The following is a 20,402-nucleotide window of genomic DNA, read 5'->3' as shown; positions in this document are numbered from 1 at the left end:
TTGTAGGCAGAACAGTTCCAACCAGACTTATCACAGGAGTTCAAGTCCTGCATTTGAACAATGTAGTATCCCTCTGTCACAGACTTCTGGACAGTGTTCCTGCCACAGATACTTTTAACAATAAGTTATATGTAAAAAAATATATTAAATTATATATTAAATTTGATTAAATAAACCCATTTAAGTGTTATACTTTTGTATGAACCAAATCTACCTACTTTAAATTTTGCAGTTTTTAGAAGTGTGTTAGTTTAATTAGCTTATTCAATTTTATATTTAACTACTACTGACGACAGTCAGTGGTTAGTCATTATTGATGACAGACAGGCACGGTCACATTTCTGGACCATACCTATAGCTCTAAATACTTATTTGAATTTGACAAATCTCCAGAATGATGTAGGGACCTGAGGAGAAAGGAAATGTGTGTTCTGCTTTACAGCTGGGACCCTGGAAGGTGGAAACATACCACCATGTTTCAGGAAGGGTAGCAGTTTAGGGACAGGTGGTTGCCTGAAATGTTTAAGGAGATGGACCCGATCTCACTTAAACCCTCTGGTGGAGTGCAAGCTGTGATAGAAGAGGGTGCATTGGATGACAGCACAGACCACACAACTAAGTATTATTCACTTCTACCTGATGCTTGCAACGTCCTAAAATGTGTATGTAATTATGAGGAGAAAGAACAAAAAGACAGGACAGTCTTCACTGGAAAAAGAAAAAGTAACACATCCAAATGAATAACTTAATTTGGGATTAAGTTTTAACCATGTGGCAAAATTGAGATTTAAGAAATAAATGTATTCAGTTGTAGGAAAATGAAGTTACCCTTGTGAAAACCGGAGTTAATAGCCTCTGAAATTTGTCACAGCAAATAATAAGGTGGTTCTCAAAAGAATTACAGCATGAACATATTGTTCTTGACAAGGGTTTGCTAAAACTCCTTCACTACTTTGTTTCATTTAAATAGGAACACACTTTATGTTCTTAAAAAAACCTTTAGAAGACATCAAATAAAGAACCCTTCAAAAGCAGATATACTTGTTCTTTACTAAGCCCACAGTCATAAGCAAAAGCTGAGAAATTCATTTAAAAATATTCTGAACTATTTAAAATGAAGTTCTTTACTTCTTATTGACATTTTAAATTGTTAAGCTTAGACTTTTCCGAAGTTAAAGTAATCAATTGTTTGTTTCTCCTGTTTATAGCTATGTACACACTTGCACCAACTAATAACCTTTGTTTTGCAATGAAAGATTACACATTCATTTAACTTAGCTTAGGTTCTGTTTGTTTTCAATTAGGAAGGGAAAAATCCTTTCAAGCATGATATCATAGGTTATTGATATTTCTTATGGTTCATTTGTGGGACCAAACAAAATTTTCATATTTATGGTCATAAATGTTGTTGACAAGAAATTACATTAAATGAATGGGTTGCAGTAAAAATAAAAAGAATTTGGGAAGTAAAAAATTATATTAATTTAGATGATATATTTGTTCTCTAATTGTAACCTCAAATTGGTAGCAGTGACAATGTGAGATTAAAAAATCATAGGAATTTAATTAATTTTTTATTTAATTAATATATTAGGTATAAATCTCTGTCAAATTTTCTGTCCTTCTCCAAGGCACGTGTGCGCACCCTCCTCGCCCCCACACACACAGACACACACAAACTATTAGTGTCTGTAGACCTACCAGACACTAGGTCTTATTTTCTGCCAGGTACTGCCATTTAACATATGCGTATCTTTTTCAAAATAACAATGTTTTAAACATATTTTATGGAAGGCGGAATGATGTTCCTCCCCGAAGATGTCAACATCCTAATCCCTGAAACCTATGAATATGTCACCTTACGCAGCAAAAGAGATTGTGCAGATGTGATTGAGGTTAAGGACTTTGAGAGGGACAGACTATCCTGGATCCAGCAGGTGGTGCTTAAGAGTGTTGGCCACCAAATAGGCTCTTACTCAGACACATGGCTCTTTTGTATTTTGGTGCATTGGCAGTAGTGCTCTGTGGTGCAAGAGGAGACAGATGACCCCCTTATCAAGTCTGCTCCTGAGCAATGGAGGAGCCCCTGCCAATCCCTGGCACCCCACTCATATTTTCTCTGTTAGATGTGCTGGGCTGCAGGGCTCCCTAGGGAAGGGACTGTGGTTAGCAGACAGACCACACCATTTCCAGACTGGCCCTGAAGAGGGAAGCATAATTCAGTCCCTCTGTGACTCACAAACGTGGGTGTCTCACCCCTCTCAGTGTTCGGAAGGTGGAACCCCTACACTTAGGCATCACCCAAGCCTGCGAGTCCTGCCTATCTAGAGCAGCGGGTGTGGGTGGAGTCACCTGATCCGCCATCTGTGTGCTTCCCAGAGGAACCTGGAACTGTGCCCAACTGCTGAGTTCAGGCAGAGGGGAGTCTGCTGTGTTGGAAGTCCCAGCCAACGTATACTGCCCAGCTAGGAGCAGCAGGCATGAGTGGAGTCACAGACACAGATCCACCTGATCTGTTCACTGGGCAGACCCTGGTGGAACATGGAGCTGCACAGGCCTGCAAAGTTCAGGCAGATGCAAATCTGCTGTGCTAGAAGCCCCAGGAGGCATTCCCACCCAGCCCACAGTAATGTTTTTATTTAAATGTTAACCCCAAATGTCATGCCTTCAAATTTACAATAAGAGCACAACAATTTAAAAATTAAAAGTAAGTTTTAACCTAATACTCCGCGATATGTGATGCTGCATAAAAATAGAAAAAAATTGCAAGACTTGGCAACTGCCAATATTTTCCACCTTTATTGAAATTGAAGAAAACACATAATTAGCACTTTATGAACTAAGCTTGAAGAACTGAGTTGGGTCCTCAGTTGACATTGTTCCAGGAAGTTTATAAACACAACAAATTTAGAAATTACTTTTTTCTTTAAAAACCTGAGTGTGTGTCTAAATTTTTGGTAGGCTGGTGTTAGCATTAATCAGTACAACTGTAACATCCTCTCAATTCGACCATAACCTTGATATTTGCACTTATTTTTGAAGTTGTTTTAAGGCTTGAAAATTACATAAAACAGATGTGATGTTAAATCAACTTCTAAAAATTGTAACATCTGAACATATGAACATGACACTGTAATGTTGTGTTGAAGATACCTCTTACCAGTTATAGCCCTGATGTATAATAATTCAACATTATTTATCATTATATATTCACAATTGCTCACAGCTAACTTTTACTTTTTGCTTGGATTCCATTAGCATGGCCAAAATTACATAATTCCTGCTCCTTTTGTTTGTTCCTAGAAAAGTATGCCCAGACAACAAAGCTTTCTAAAAGCCAAAAATGTCATGGAGAAGTGCTGGCTTCTTTTACTTAAAACTCTTAAAGTATTTGTGAAAGCATCTGTCAAGTGTCTAGTAACTTTTAAGCTTCTTTTCCTATTTTTTTTAACCCAGTGTTGATGGAAAGGTATCACATTACAAACCTATGATTCACCTGTAGAACCATTCATACACCTTGCAAATCTTGAGCGTGCTTCTGTGACTGAAAGTCTTATTCCACTGAGCATAAAAATAGTACATTTTTAATCTGATATTTGCCAGCATGCTTCTTTTAAGACCCATTATATTTGTCCTGGTACACAGATGTTAGTTTTTCTCAACCTAATTCCTTTAGGTTCATAATCACCATTAGTTCATAAATCATTATATTTAATAGAAAAATACCTGGTTTAAATTATTTATTATTTTATTTCAACTCTATCAATATTATATATATATATCAAGGAAGTAACTTTTTTGTATGTTCACATCAATCAGGAAAAAATTAGTGAGCTCCTGCTATGTGATAATTTGATACTGTTCTCTCCTTTGTTACACATTTTGGGAGCATTTGTTTTTTATTTATTTTTCTTCAAATCCCTGTTATCAGCTATATTAAATTTAATTTAATTTTTGAAATATTAACATTTTCCTGTTTTTTATATCTTGCATTGAAATTCTTTTTCCATAGACGAATACATTTAAATCTGTATATATGATATCCTTCAGTTAGATACCATTTGGTAATCCCCCTTATACAGTTCCAGCATTCTAGGATATAAGTAAATAGTACCTCTCTAAGCAGTGAAATATGTGAACATCTATACTTCAAATTCCAAAAGCCCAAACTTACTGCAAATAAATTCTATAAACTGTCACACTTAAAATGGGTTTATCCTCTCTGACCAATCTGGTAGTCTGAGTTTAGAACATAGTGCAAAGATTGGTTTCGATGAGAAACCTGAGTCAATTTGGTGCAACGTAAAAGGATTTCAAGTTCCTACTTCTTACTGACTAATAACCATGTCTTCTCTGTCAGTAATTTCAGGTTTACATTAAATTAAAACTTAGAGACTGGGCTCAGTGGTTCATCCATATAATCCCAGCACTTTGGGAGACCGAGGCAGGCAGATCACCTGAGGTCAGGAGTTTTATACCAGCCTGGCCGATATGGTGAAACCCCATCTCTACTAAAAATACAAAACTTTGCCATGCATAGTGGCGCACACCTATAATCCCAGCTACTTGGGAGGCTGAGGCAGGAGAATTGCTTGAACCCAGAAGGCAGAAGTTTCAGCGAGTTGAGATCGCGTCACTACACTCCAGCATGGGTGACAGAGTGAGACTCTGTCTCAAAAAAAAAAAAAAAAAGAAATTAAACCAAAACCATTGTTTAGGTTTTTAAAAATATAGTCCTGTCCTTCAGCTTCTCATTTATCTGTCTATGTAATTTTCTAGAGTGATCATGTCCAGTCCCATGGTTAGGTCGCTTCCTTGTGAGGGACAGTGAGGGAGAAACTGTTTTGTGCCTCTCTCTTAGTTTGGTAGCCTAGCTGTTCCTTGGCTTGTAGATGGCACTCTCTGGGGGTCTTTACATGGTCTTTCTTTTGTGTATGTCTGTCCGTATATCCAAATCCTTTTTTTCATTAGGACACTAGTCACATTGGATTAGGACTCATTCTAATGACCTTATTTTAGCTTAACTATATAAACAGTTTATTTCCAAATAAAGTAACATTATCAGGTAGTGCAGGTGAGAATTTCAACATATGTTTTTGTTCAACTCAACCCATAGCAACCTGTCTCTTCAGATTTTGGGGTAGTGGTTAGACTTGTGACCTCAGTTCTCTGATAGTTTTAAAAATCATCATTAACTTTGAATTTGTCCAGATTTTTCTTGTTTTAAGAATGAAATGGATGACTTCTAAGTTCTTTATATGTTGAAGCTTCCCATGGGCTTCTTAACATTTACATCATGATAATACTCAAGTCTATTTAAGATAGTTCTCTTGATCTTAGGATCAGGTAGCTGCTTACTAAACACTTAAACCTGACTCAAAGATTTCTAAAAAGAACTAAAGTATTCCAAACAGATGTCGTTATTTTCCCTCAACTCACATTCAAATCCCCCTTTTAAATTATTTTTCTGGAGTAATTATTCAACAACCAAGATTTCAAGACAGAAACATATAAAACACTTCACACATTTTTCCATCTCTTATTCTTGAGGGGAATGGCTGCAGGTACAGAAAAAAAGCAATGAACAAATGTATAAAGTAATAGGAATGACTAAAGCAAAGGAGATGGCATAGAACAATGAAATGAAAAAGTGAATGGCAGATTTGGACATAATGGACATAATTATTTCCTGTACTTAGTGTACTTGGAAAGAATTGTTGGGTGATGAAGATGGTTAACTGTTATTGAACCAGGTTACAATGATCTAGTACTGCAGTCAGCAGTCCATGACCCTACAGCAAATCTGTTCCACTGCTTGTTTCTGTAAATGAAGTTGTATTTTAACAAATTACACTCATTGATTTATATATTGTCTACAGCTGTTTTCATGCTACAACAGCAGGCTTGAGTAGTTGCGGTATTAAACTGTATGGCCTATAAAGCCTGCAATATTTATTATCTGGCTCTTAACAGAAAATTTTGTGAATCTCAGGATTATTCTGTCATAGAAAATTGTTAGAAGTGTTTTTGTTAACTTTATTTAGTTTTCTTTTAAATTAATAAGAGACATCATTATTGTAAAGAGGAGGTGGGGAAGGATTTACAGGATCATATTTATGGTTTTGACAGAAAATTATGGTTATCATGAAGAAAAATTCTGAAGTAATGGAAAGAGAAGAAAGATCACAGAGGAAGTAATGTAAATACTACTTTCATTAATGAAGTGGATGTAATCTAGAGGACAGAGAGAAATAGATAGAAACCTTTTTTATTTCCTTGATCTTTACTAAAGGAAATAAAATTCATTGTAGCAATTTTTGCTTTTTTTGAGAAAAATGTCACTGTATAACATTATGAAAACAATAACAATATGCTTTTAAAGTTAAAGTAATTGGGGGGGATTTAAAGGTCATTTAGGATTATAAAGATTTGTTGCCTGATTCCCCTTATAAAGATATAGGGAGCTAAATGTAGATGTAAATGACATAGATATAGATAAATGGAAGAAACGTATGCATAACCATATCTACATAAGTTCAGTATAAGTTTTGCTGGTGTAAAGTGTGTGTGGCATGCAAATTCAAACAATAAAATACACAATATTCTTTATTATAACTTATATGTATCCAATTTATTCTCACAGAATGATTTATTTACTTGATTTTTACTGAACTCTTTTAATTATAGCCTAACTGTGGTTATAATTGACAAGTGAGTGTTCTTCCAACATTCATGTTGGCTGATATTTTCTTTTACATGAATAATAAGATAAAAGTGAGATGATGAGGATGCATGTCAGAACTCTACCTCTTTTTTAATGATTTGAGCAATTTCTTGTCTGAATCTGATAATAATTCTTGAAATATGGAAGAATATATCCTCATTTTTTGAAAAATTCATAATGTAGCAGCAATAAACATGGCACATTTTTAGGTTTGAACTGAAATATTGTAGTTTTCATATCTTACTTTGTTTAGGCGATTAGTAAAACAAATCTTACTTTGTCTAGGCAATTAGTAAAACAGTAAATCAAGCCCTGATTTACAGTGTTCATTGATTTCTAAGGAAATATACTTCCATCGTGGCCAGGTTTTGGCTACCAATATGATGGCTTTGAATACCGAGATGGAAGATGTGTGCCATTATATATCATTTACCATTTTCATTGTCAAGATATAAAAGATCTAATAGTGTTAAGACCATAAATAATAGCAAAATATGGCAACATGACTAAAAAGTAATGAGTTTTAAGTATTTATCTTTTTATGTAACTTATTTAATTGTAAACTTGTGTAATTTAATTTTTAATGATTATTTTTAGAAATTGTCTTGCAAAATTCTGAAAAGTTTAAAATCAGCTCCTATAAGGAAGAAAAAGGTGGCTTTAGCATACCCCTGAACAAAGATAGATACAAATTTAAATGCTTATTTCTCAGATATTTAGGTTAATATTTTTAATTCATGTACTCAAATTATTTAAATGATTGAAGCTCTTATTGAAAATTCAGGCTGGGCGCGGTGGCTCACGCCTGTAATCCCAGCACTTCGGGAGGCTGAGGCGGGCGGATAATGAGGTCAGGAGATCAAGACCATCCTGGCTAACATAGTGAAACCCCATCTTTACTAAAAATACAAAAAATTAGCCGGGTGTGGTGGCACGTGCCTATAGTCCCAGCTACTTGGGAGACTGAGGTAGGGGAATCACTTGAACCCAGGGTGGTGGGGGAGGTTGCAGTGAGCTGAGATTACACCACTGGACTCCAGCCTGGGCAACAGAGCGAGACTCCATCTCAAGAACCTAGGACTCTATCTTCAGAGTACTAGGTTGAATCTAATATAGATCGGTATAAACTATTTAACAAGTCCTTTAATTTTCTGGACCTTAGTTGACTCTTCTATTTAGAAAAACACTGGATTAGATAGTTAGATTAGACGTTTTTCTGTTCCTCGCTTTATTTCTTTTTCTTGTTGCTAGCCTTCATTTGACTGGCTCTACTTAAAAAAATATTGATATAAAATCATGCATTATGAGGGAATTAGACTTTGTTATATGTTAGCCTTGGACAAAAATATATCTCCCATTTAACACAATCCTGGTTATAGATTTAAAGTTAGTTCTGCTAATGTTTCATAGTAGTGATTTGAAAGACCATAAATCCACATTTCATTTCTTTCTTAACCCAATGGAATATAGGTAGATGTGATCTCTAAATTGGTTCAAATCTTAGCTTTTTCTTATGCTCAATAAAATCTGTGGTGCAAGTCATTCTTTATATTTCCCTATTGCATGAAATCAAGAAAGAGCAGAATTTACAACTCACTGAGCTAAAAGAATAAAATGAATTTCCCTCAAATGATTATTTTTCAACAAAAATGAACACTTGTGAGAAGAAAGACAAATTTCAAAATGCTCCAAACTTCACTTCATTTGTATTTTACAAGCTTTTTTTTTTTTTAAAAAAAAGACTTTTTTTCTTTTTTTTGTACTGGAATTAAGCTAGGAGAAAAAGTTCTGTGAGTCTTCTATTATAAGCTCTCTCCTCAAATGACTACATTAATATTAATAGATGCTTCATTAGTAATTTCATGTTATGGATTCTAGTGCTTCTCATGTTACTTGACAACATTAGAAATAATCACTACTGCATTTTTTTTTGTCTAATTACTTTGTAAAACATAAGAAGTTAATTTATTTTAGATGTAGACAGTAATGGATGTAATAAATATATGACAATTTGTTACAATTTTTTTATATGCTTTGAGGAATTGTAACATTTTCTGGTTGAATTTGTCCAGTTTCACAAATTAATGCCATGATTTAAGTGAATTTAGCATAGTACTCATTATATAAATCAGGAGCAAAAATAGAAGCTCTCTTGAAACTAAATTTTAATGACTCTTAAATTATAATTTGTTTAGTCTCATTTTGTTTCATTTCCTTTTTGTTGTCTGATTTTGTTTGGTTTTCTTGCTTCTACAGAGATGCTGAATACACAAATTATACAAAAAATATTATTTCTGTTGTTGTTTTGTTTTGTTTTTGTTGTTTTTTTGAGATGGAGTCTCTCTCTGTCAACCAGACTGGCGTGATCTCAGCTCACTGTAACCTCTACTTCCTGGGTTCAAGCAATTCTCCTGCCTCAGCCTTACATGCAGCTGGGATTACAGGTGCCTGCCACCATGCCTGGCTAATTTTTATATTTTTTAGTAGAGACGGAGTTTCGCCATGTTGGCCAGACTGGTCTCGATCTCCTGACCTCAGGTGATCCTCCTGCCTCGGCCTCCCAAAGTGCTGGGATTGCAGGGTTGAGCCACTGTGCCCCGCCAAAAAATATTCTTTATTTATCTTTATCAATAGAAAATAAATTAACATCCTAAAAACAGCAGAAAGCCTCACTGATGAGTAGCTTCTGGCTTTTGTTCTGAGATTACTAAAGCTAGATGCCATTCCAGATAAGAAACAAAAATAAATAAATAAAAGAAAAACAGCAGAAAGTTTTCTTTTAACATTTGAATTTTGTTTATTTTAATGGAAATTTTTTAAGATGTTGACATTAAATTGCCTATGGTTGAGAGAAAAAAAATCCAAAGCTCTTAATCATTAAAATCACTGTCTTTATGGATAATTAAGTTAAACTACCCAGTATGAAATAATGAGAATTCAAAGGTATGTATTTAAAAAACAGGTCTTTTAAAAAATGTAGAAAACTTTAGAACTACTATATGTCTGATCTTATGAATGGCCGAAATAATTAACCATATAATTCTGTAACCCTAATTAACCATGATTTATAGAAAATCAGTAAAATCTCACCTTCCCAAACTATTTTATGAATGTAATAGAACTTTGTATCAGTGATGAGAAAGAACAGTAATTTATACAAAGGAAGTTTAATATAAAGAAACATTAACTAGTAATAGAAATTAACTACGAATGGGTAAAGAAAATTCTGAAGAATAAAAATAAGTTGAGTAAAATGGACATTGTACTTGCAAAATCTTAAACCCTTCGATTTATTGAAAGAGAACTGTTAATGATAAGTTGTTCTGAAAGCAAGCTTCTATTTACCTTTCAGGGCTGGATTTCTCTATAGGCCTATAGACACATGCAGCAAAAGAAATTTCTTCCAGTCACTTCTTCTGAATGTGTGCTTATAAACTCCTTTTTTTGTGTGTGTTAAACTTTTTCATTTACTGAAAGAAAACTGTTAAGGATGAGCCATCTGAAAGTAAGTTTCTATTTACTTTTCAGGACTGAGTATCTCTATGGAGACAGAATCATATGGGAAAAGAAACTTCTTCCAATAACTTCTTAATATGTGCTTACAAACCCGTTTTCCTGTTAAACTCTCCCATTCACTGGTAGAAAACAGTGAACAGATACTACTTGTATGATTGAGATAGAGCACCCAAAGGAAAAAAAAATGTAAAGAACCACCCCCCACCTCAAACATGGAAATATTGGTGAAGGTTACAGTGTTCATGGTATATTGAATATTAAAAGTTTACTATTGTGGCCGGGCGTGGTAGCTCACGTTTGTAATCCCAGCACTTTGGGAGACCAGGCCAGGCGGATCATGAGGTCAGTAGTTTGAGACCTGCCTGGCTAGCGTGGTGAAATCCCATCTCTACTAAAAATACAAAAATTAGCCAGGCATGGTGGCGCGTAATCCCAGCTACTTGGGAGGCTGAGGTAGGAGACTAGCTTTACCTCGGGAGCTGGAGGTTGCAGTGAGCCGAGATCATGCCCCTGCATGCCCAGAGTTTTCTATTATGTTATGAGCTAGGGATGGTAAGCAGGGAACTACACTTGCAGGTGCCTGCACAACTCGCTGGGAAAACACTGGGGTACCTGCGAGACTCACTGGATGTCAAGAGAAGCCACTCACTGAGATGACATTGAGCTCCCTAGGGAGAAGCTGAGGTGGTTCCACTAACCTTTCTGAGGATAAGCATTATCATGTGCCCTATGTGCTGCTGGACTGGCATGTGCAGGAAGAGGACACCAAAGCATCTGCTCTATTGATGTCCTAGTGAATGCCAAATAACTACCACAATCTGATTTTTCTGGTAACCTCTAGTTTAGAACCTTGTTTCAATCTAAAAACCTCCTGCTCCCTGCCATGAATCTAGAGATTGTTACGTATCTGTAGCTTCTGGGTCTGACCAACCCTGCAGGGCAGATTCTGTGTCCACTAGTTCAGACATTCTTCAGATAGAGTAAGTGGATAGCAGAGAGGGAAGCAATAGAGAAGGAAACAGGATCCTATTCTTCTTGAGCCAAGGCGGGAATATTGAAAGAAGAGAAAGATTCTCCCCTAAAATATAAATAGTCACATTAGTTTATGAATTTATTGCTTTACTATGATTGGGTTGCATTTCAAAGAAGCAGAAGAATATATGCAAAAGATACAATTGCTCTCCTAAATGAACTAAGGATTTTAATTTCACTGTAAAATAAAAAATTAATTTAAAATTTCAAATACAGAACTTAGTAGCTGATGGGAAATAATTCTCCATGTCCTATCACATTTCTGCACCTCTTTTGAACAGAGTTATTCCAACTTTTGCTTAGGACTATTTTTTTTATGAATGTTTGTAGAGCAAACAGCTTTGGAAGACAGAAAGAGCATCTCCCTTAGGAGCAGAAGGCAGATTTATGGTCTTCAAAAATAATAAAATAATGTCTGCCTCCAAAGGAGAAGTTGAACAAGTTTTCTAACAGCTTAATCTAACATCAGATTGTTCTTCAGCTAGGGCACACATCTACTGTGTGCCCACCATCCACACAGAACACTCTGCATCTGCTTTGGAACTTTGACTGTCAAGGGTAACTGAGGTGAACATAAAGCTCATACTTCTTGCCATGTCATGAATAATAAAATCCATTATCTTTTAAGCAAGAGTCTCTGTTCTCTGCCAGCATGTATAAAACCTTGGAAGGCTAGTCCCTTAGCTTATATGTGAGGTAAAACTCCATACCCTCACAGTTCTTTAGAGTAGTAGCACACAAAAAATAATGACTAGATTGGTTAAAAGCACTATCTGAGATGAATTACCAACAAACTGTGAGATTAATAGTTTATAATAAAGTCAATTTGACACAGAGAGCAATGTTGATATTTTGAAATCAGTGGACAATTACGGCAACTTCTAAAAAATAAAAAAAAAAAAAATTAAGGGTGATATTTTCCTCTACTTCTCCAAAGAATCTACAATAAAGCCTGGTGAAATACGTGTAGAATATTTTCAAAGGAATACTCTATTAGATTTGTATCGTTGCATAACAAATCATCATAGGTCAAGTGACTTAAAACAAATACATTACTTATTTCACAGTTACAATGGGTCCCTAGTCCAGGCACAGCTGGTCTGGGTTCCCTGCTTACGGTATCACAAGGTTGCAATCAAGGTGATTGTAGGCAGGGCTGAAGCTCAGAGTCATCTTCCAAGCTCATTCATGTTGCTGGCAGGATTCAGTTCCTTGTACTTGTATGACTGAAGTCTCTACTTCCTTGCTCACTGGAAGCTGCTCTTTGATCCTAGAGTCCCACAACTTACTTCAAAGCCAGCAGGAAAATCTCTTTCTTCAAAAAGGGTCTAGTTCACATTCTAAAGACTTTCAGTAGATTAAGTAGGCCCACATAGAGTAATCCTCATTTTGATTAACACAAAATGAAGTGATTTACGATGTTAATTACATCTAAAAAATTCCCTCACCTTAGTCATATAAGGTGACCTAATCACAGGAAAGACCATCTCATCATATTCACAGGTCCTGCCAACCCTCAAGGGGAGGGGATTCTACACAGAATGCACACCCAGGTACATTACAATTCTGCCTTTCCAGACACGTTAAAAGAATAATAATTATTATTACAGCTGGCCATGATGGCACATGTCTGTAGTCCCAGCTACTCCAGAGGTGGAGGTGGGAGTATCGCTTGAGACCAAGAGTTCTGGGCTGTAGTGCGCTAGGCTCATAGGGTGTCTACCCTAAGTTTGGCATCAACATGTTGATCTCCTGAGAGTGATGGACCACCAGTTTGCTGAAGAAGAGCTGAACCAACCTAGGTTGGGACTAGAGCACATCAAAACTCCTGTGCTGATCAGTAGTGGAATTGAGCTTGTGAATAGCCGCTGTACTCAAGCCAGAGCAACACAGTGAGACTTGGTCTCTAAAATAATAATAGTTATTACTATTATCACGTAACTTCTAATAAGTATAATAATACTTATTTCATAATTAATATTGTTTTTACACAATAATAATTGTGTTTCTTTTATGGAATTAATATTTAAAAATAATATTTTAAAATATAAAATGAATCCTATTGAAGGTTTAAGAAAAAAGTTCAATGGAAAGATAACCAAATTGAGAACAGAATGTATTCTAGTCCAGATTCTGCTATTAATACGTTTGCTGTCTTTAACAAATTTTATCTTTATTTCTTAATTTATTGTTTATCACCCATTTCTGAAATGTATTTTAAGTGGTACTTATACAATATAGCCAGCAAAGCAAAACATGAAAAAAAAAAAGCAATCAAACAAGAAAACATATGAAGATATTTGGTAATATCAGTATTAGGTAAATTAAGCCATGCAGTGACTGCTTATTCAGCCTATACAGATTTACTAGTGAGGCATATGAGGAGAAATCTGAGATGACTGGATTTGGGTTTTAGATTTAGAAATCTGGGAAGGAAATTCTGAATAGGAGACCTGCAATATCTGTCACAAGCCTGGAGAAAAAAGGTTGACCAAATTTGGCATTTGGTCTAGTTTAGGAGTGATAGAGGCAGCAAGATTTTGTGGAAATTGGTAATGTTTAGTCAGACATGGAAATTAATATTTTGAGATTGTTCACATGGTCCAGAAAAAAACACTGTTTTATTCAAGCTATAATATGGAGACTGACTTCTATTCCCTCGGGCAGATACAGCAAGATATTTTGTCTCAAAAGTGTATTAAAAAGTTTAATCAAGAAGTTAGATAATTTATGAGATAAGAAATGACTAGGAAGATGGGGGGGAAAAGCTGGAATTTGATGGACAAAATGTATCTTTGAATAAATCCAAGCATTCCAGATTCTAGACTTAAAACCTCAACATTAATGAAAAACAGTTCATTGATACTTTTAGGTTTCCTCAGGAAAAAGTGACCCAGCACAAAGAACTGCTAGTAAGACAAGATATATATCGCTGAAAGGAAGGTAATTATGAATGAATGATTTTTGGAGTGTATCTTTTGGATTGATTCCTGAAGAAACCTGTCTGGAATCAGACACCGTATTGTTGTGCCATGAGGTCATCAGAAGAAACCTCTTTGGATTTATGTTGGATTCCTATGAAAGCAAAACTTTTATAAGTGAAAACTAAATATATTTACTACTGAAACATGATAAGCCATCACATAGAAGCACTGCTTTGTGTCTTCTGCAGAATATTATAGACATTACAAAGGAATTCTTTATTTCCATACAATAAAGAATTTGGTAGTTTTAATATCATAAGTCGTCCTAAGTCCACAGATATAACATTAACCAGGAGTGGGAGAAAAATGCCAAGTTAAATTGCAATTTTGCTCAGAGGGATTCAGAATGGATTTATTATATTCTATGATTACTTAATAACATGCTCTTGATACACTCAGATGTCTGTGTGTACATGTGAGGGGTGAGTTTTATCCCAATGCACTTGAAAATTAAATACCATAAAATTATGAATCATGAATTAAATGAAATCCCATATGTGTCCATGGGCTAATTAGAATTGGGAAACTCAGTTTACATCTTTTAAAAATTGTTTTGACAGCTTTGTTCATTACATGCATCCATCTATCTATCACCTACCTAAGATGTTTTCCTCTGTAATACTTAATAAAAAAGAAGCTTAAATAAACAATGGTTTATTTTCGTAATTAACAAAGTTTGGAAGCTAGCATTTGCTGTTGTGTCAAATTGATTCAGTGGTTCTACTTAAGGAACGTGGTTGACATGTCATGAATTTTCTTGCCATATTCCTCACGTTTAAAAGGGGATGCTCCAAATATTGTGTTGAACATTTGAACTTTGAATTCAAATGTAGGAAACTGCATGGTTTCATCAAGCAGAAAAGAAAAAAAAAACCTTTCTCTGAAACTCTCCTACCTTTTAGCAAGCTGTCTTGAAAAGACTCAACTTCCATGGTGCTTCCTCTTGAACTTAGTCAGAGGACCAGGTTCATATTTTCTGAAACAAAGTCATCTCTGCTCAATATTTGGAGAACATCAGAGGTTTAAAAACAAAAATGGAAAAATAATAGATTTGGGATAGATAGTCTGCCATTTGTAATTAATCCATCATTTACAAATACTGAAGAAACACATTTTTAAAGCAAGGTTATGAAAATTATTTAGGTAGTTTGTCAGTTTGTGTCTCATGAGATACTGGTAGGTACTCCACTATGTGCTATGCTAAATATGCCCTAGTTTGTCTCTTTTTCATTAAAACAAAGCCCAAATCCCAAGTCATTTTTCCCTTCAGAAATTTTTTTTGTAGTTACTTGGAAGTACCTTTACCCTCAGGCATGTTAATCCCAGAAGATGGAACAATGAACAATCATTTACTGGTGCTCTCTGATTCTTCTGGACTCAGCCTACAGACTGTCTTCCAGAGTCTTCACACTGCCTGGGTATTTGCATGATATCACCGTGGACACATCAGGGTCATCACTGTGTGGATTTCACAGCTTGGCCTATAGGGAGCTACGTCAACCCAGATATTTTTTCACTCCGTTAGTGGCTCCCTCAATTATTAGCCTCAAGGCAGGATTCATCTTGATTCTGAAAAATTCAGCTTTAGATTCTGCAGAGCCCAAGAGCTGGCATCTGTCTTTGAGTCTCTGGAAATACACTAATAATTGAGACCTTATAAATTATTAACCTAGATGACATTCCCCAAACCTCTTAGTTCTCTGAAATGTTTTCCACCATTGGATTCTTCAGCTCTGTGACAGACTGCATCTATCTAGGGATGTAATTACCTAGTCCTTTTAGCCAAAACTTACAGAACAGTCATTTTGTTTTTACCTGCTCTCATTTCTGGAGCTTCCCTGAAATGGAAAATACCATGAGGAGTTAGTATTGCTATGGCCGGCCCCTTTCTCTGCACCTGTCCTCATGTGGCTGTCTTGGATTTGTTGTCCCAAAGTTTCCTAAGGAAACAGAGTGCTATTGTCACTTATGTGTCTAATGCATACCCATATATATTAAAAGGCCCTATATGGCTCATGACTGTGGTATTTTTAGGTGTCCTGCAAAGTAGCTCTCAGTGTAAAACACTAGAGACAGTTTTTTCTTGCTGTTACATATTGCAAGAGAGAGAGAGCCCCTTGCAACCAGTAAGTATTGTGGGTGTTTCTGCTTCACAGAATGTTGGACTTTGCTTCTGGAGCACACTCATATTTTTAAAGGACAATAATTACTTTGTGTTTGATATCTTTGATGTCATGGCTCAGATGTTCCTCTGGTCATCTTGCTAGTATGTCTTGAATGACTGCAAGATTTTTCTGAGAACCACGTGGTTCTTTTTGACTGCCTTATGCTCATTTCACTCAAACTAGTAGCAAAATTGTGTGGGTCCTTAAGTCATCCCCATGACTCTTATTTTCTTTCCCATGGTTCTATGTTCTGGGGAGTCCTTAGGACAATTCCCATTTTAGAATCCTTTAGTGATACAGTTCTATCCTGGAATTGCTGATCCATAGTCAAAGCAAACAATAACAAGGTCTCTATTGGGGCACTAACTCATGGCTTACTCTTCATTGACTTTTCCTTTATGATTAACTTTACTTAGGATGAGACCTGAGGATGTCTCTATGGGGCCACGAGAACTTTGAACTTCTCTGATACTATTGAAGTCTATGTAATCCCTACTATGCTTTGTCTCAGCTGAATTCATTATGGAAGATTTAATTCTTTCATCCTTCTCTGTCTTGTCCAAAACTCCAGTAACATGGAAGATGTTTTTTTTTTCCTTCTTAACTGTGGCATGGGTTCAAAAATGATTTAAAGTTATCAGATATGGACACTGAGGATAAGATGCCTTGTGATCATGTAGTATTGTGTGGTCTTAGAGAATTTAATATCATTTACATCTCCTCTGAGCCATACACTAATCAAAACTCAAAAACTTTGTCTTCCACGTATTAGCACACATGTTCTAACAACACACACAGTTTTTGGTGCATGGTGGCTTCAGTTATGATCTTAGCACTTATTTTATTACTTGTTTAATGATATTAGTTATTTTAAAAACAATTTGTAAATATGCTTTAATTTATGAGATAATTTTAGATTTATGGAACACTTGAAAACATAGTAGAATCCCTGTATATCGTCCACTCAACTTTCCCTAATTTTAACAATATAACTGCAGTCTATTTGTCAAAACTAAGCAATTAATATTGGTACAATACTAGTAATTACAGGCTCTATTCCTATTCTATTGGTTTTTCTGCTAATGTTTATTTTCTGTTTAGTATCCAGTCCAGGCTACCACATGACATTTTGTCCTCATATCTTCTTCATCTTCTCTTGTCTGTGACAGTTTATCAGGTTTTTCTTGTTTTTGATAACCTTGACAGCTTTGACAAGTACTAGTCAGGTACTTAGTAGAATGTCTTTAAATTGGGGTGGTTTGTCTGATGTTTTATCATGGTTAGTCTGAGGTTATTGGATTTGGGGAAAGAATACCAAGGAGATGAAGTACCATTTTCATTACATCATATCATGGGGCATATTAAATCAACATGACGGATCACTGGTAATATTAATCTTGACAACTGGTTAAGCTGCTATCTGCCAAGTTTCTTAACTGTAAAGTTACTATTTTTTTATTTTTCATATACTATTTTTTGGAATTGAATCATTAAATCCACCACTAATTCAAGGAGGAAGAAGTAAGCTCTGCTTTCTGGAGTGGGGACTATCTATCTATCATCTATCAATAAGTCAATTAATCAATCATTTAGAATTGTTCTATAAGATAGATTTGCCCCTTCTCAAATTAATTTTTGTTCACTTTTTAATTTGTATGAGTATGGATCAATAGATATTTAATTTCTTGAGTTATAATCCAGTATTATCATTATTTATTTGTTGCTTGAATGGTTTGTTTTACCTTTGCCCATTTAGAACTTTTCCAGATTATTTCCTGTGTCCTTTTGAATTTCTCTCACAATTTTCTGTGTGTGTGTGTGTGTGTATGAGCATGTCTTTATTTTCTGGCCCTAAGAAAGGCCAGGTTTAGCTTCTGTTTTCTTGCCCAACCCCTAGAATCATCCATTTCTCCAAGGAGCCTTGGTTCCTTTTATTGGAGAATGGTATTTCTACATCAAGATCTGAGCATTCGTATGCTAATTGCCATTGAGGAGTCACTGTTTCTAGACCATCTGAGAAGACATAACTAGGAAATATATGTAGATTACTAACTAAGGTATACACATACTGTAATTATTTTACATAAATCTGTATGAATATGTATGAATATGAAAATAAACATGAGTTCATACTACCTTTAGTACCACATCATCATTCTAGCAGACCCCCACCTCAACTTCTGTATTTTCACTTATTTTTCTGACAGTATAAACATTGTTCCCATTATCTACTATTTATGTACTTGTCCAATGTTAGTATACATATAGTTTAAGAACTGCTAACCCGTACCCTTGTGAGAATAAAATACTATTTAAATACAGGTTTTGGTTGTATGTTTTTAGTTTTACATCATCTAGTCAAAACACAATTTTTCCAATTTCATATAGATCATCACCCTTTTCCCCACATCTTTCAGCGAACTTGGGCCATATATTTGTAATACAGTTAGATTCACTTGTCACAGTCTGCATTCCATTGCCTGGTTCCTCAAGATCTTAATTAATTTTTCCAGGGGTTTTAAATTTATTATTTATGATGTCTCTACATATTCTCCCTGAATGCTTCTTAATTGATACACTTTCGTGACGTTAATGGCACTCAGATATACTAGAGAGTTCAACCAAAATGCAAGCATATCATTATTTTCTCATGATCAGATTATGAATAATGCATTTTTCACTATCTGTATCCCATACAGAGAGACCTTAATACCAGTATCAAAATATAGTAGTATTACCATTTTTCCCTTTTTGTTTGGCTTATACTATGAAGATTGGCACAGCCTATGTGGGAGTTGATCTGTATGACACAGTTTTGATGATCAGATCATCAAATCTGATGAAAATGTGATGCGAATGCATTCCTGGTTCTTACTAGTAGTGATTGGTCTGCAGTGAAAATGGATCATTTTCTCTCAATAGTCCTTGATAGGATATCAAAAGCAACAGTGCTGGTACACTAAGCTTTACCAGCTTGGGAATAAGATAGAATAAGGCTCCTAGTATTTCTGGCTTTGGTGTCCACTGAGTGATACTGAAACTCTCTGTGAAACATCGTCCAAGTAATTTTTGAAATTTCATGGTTTTTCTTACATGCTGTCACAATTGAGTCAGCAGTCAGCTCATTGCTAATACTACTTTATTGAGCATCTATAGAGTGTTGCTGAAACTGCCCAAGTTGTATTATTTTCAGAATCCACTGAGTAATAATACATCAACTTGGAACTACTATTTCACTCTATGGATATCTGTGTTATAATACTGAGTATACCAATAATCTATTTATTTCTTTTGGATGAATATTGATTTCCTAGTTTTTGTTATAATTTGGGAAAGTTTCAACCCCCTTCTCTGATATTTTTATGGAGAAATCCAAAGTGAAAAGGCCTATGTTATAATATTTTACACACTTTTAACTTATTTTTATATGTATTTTATATTTTTAACTGATTGATTCATTCATTTATCTCTGCTTTTATATGGTACATCTTACATTTATACAATTGAATATTAAAAGAAAAGGCTAACAGGAAGGAAAAAAAATGCCAGTGACACTGTGCTCTTTTGTATTTCTTATTGCGTTTGTGGTTAAAGTTTTAATTTCATATTTATAAATTATTTGTGTCTTATCTTCCATTTACATTCCTGATAGTGTCCCCAGTCAATCTTTTAGTTTTTTTTTCTCTTTGATTTGTAAGATTATGTTCACACACACACACACACACAAAACACATATATATGTATATAAAATAACTATATATATTACACACACGTGTGTGTAACATATATATTTATTTTATTAGCTATATAACAGGTATATGCTTTATAATATCTTCTCTCTGCTTGTGGCTTATATTTTTTTAGAATGTTATATGGACATATGTTCTTATTTTGTGCAGTTTATGCTTTTAATACTTTTATTTATTTTGTATGCTTTTGTATAATATTTCTTTCTTTCCTTCCTCCCTCCTTCCCTCCCTC

General features: G+C 35.0%; 1 non-coding gene across 1 annotated transcript; it reads left to right on the top strand.

Annotated features, from left to right (window-relative positions):
• The first annotated feature begins 9,391 nt into the window (after positions 1-9,391).
• Positions 9,392-9,459, top strand: LOC112636804. The gene has a single exon (XR_003122278.1). It is a non-coding gene; the product is annotated as a small nucleolar RNA SNORD59 (small nucleolar RNA).
• The last annotated feature ends 10,943 nt before the right edge of the window (positions 9,460-20,402 follow it).

The sequence above is a fragment of the Theropithecus gelada genome, chromosome 12 (assembly GCF_003255815.1).
Source record: "Theropithecus gelada isolate Dixy chromosome 12, Tgel_1.0, whole genome shotgun sequence".
Classification (NCBI taxonomy): Eukaryota; Metazoa; Chordata; class Mammalia; order Primates; family Cercopithecidae; genus Theropithecus; species Theropithecus gelada.
This window is presented reverse-complemented; position numbering and strand designations above follow the sequence as displayed.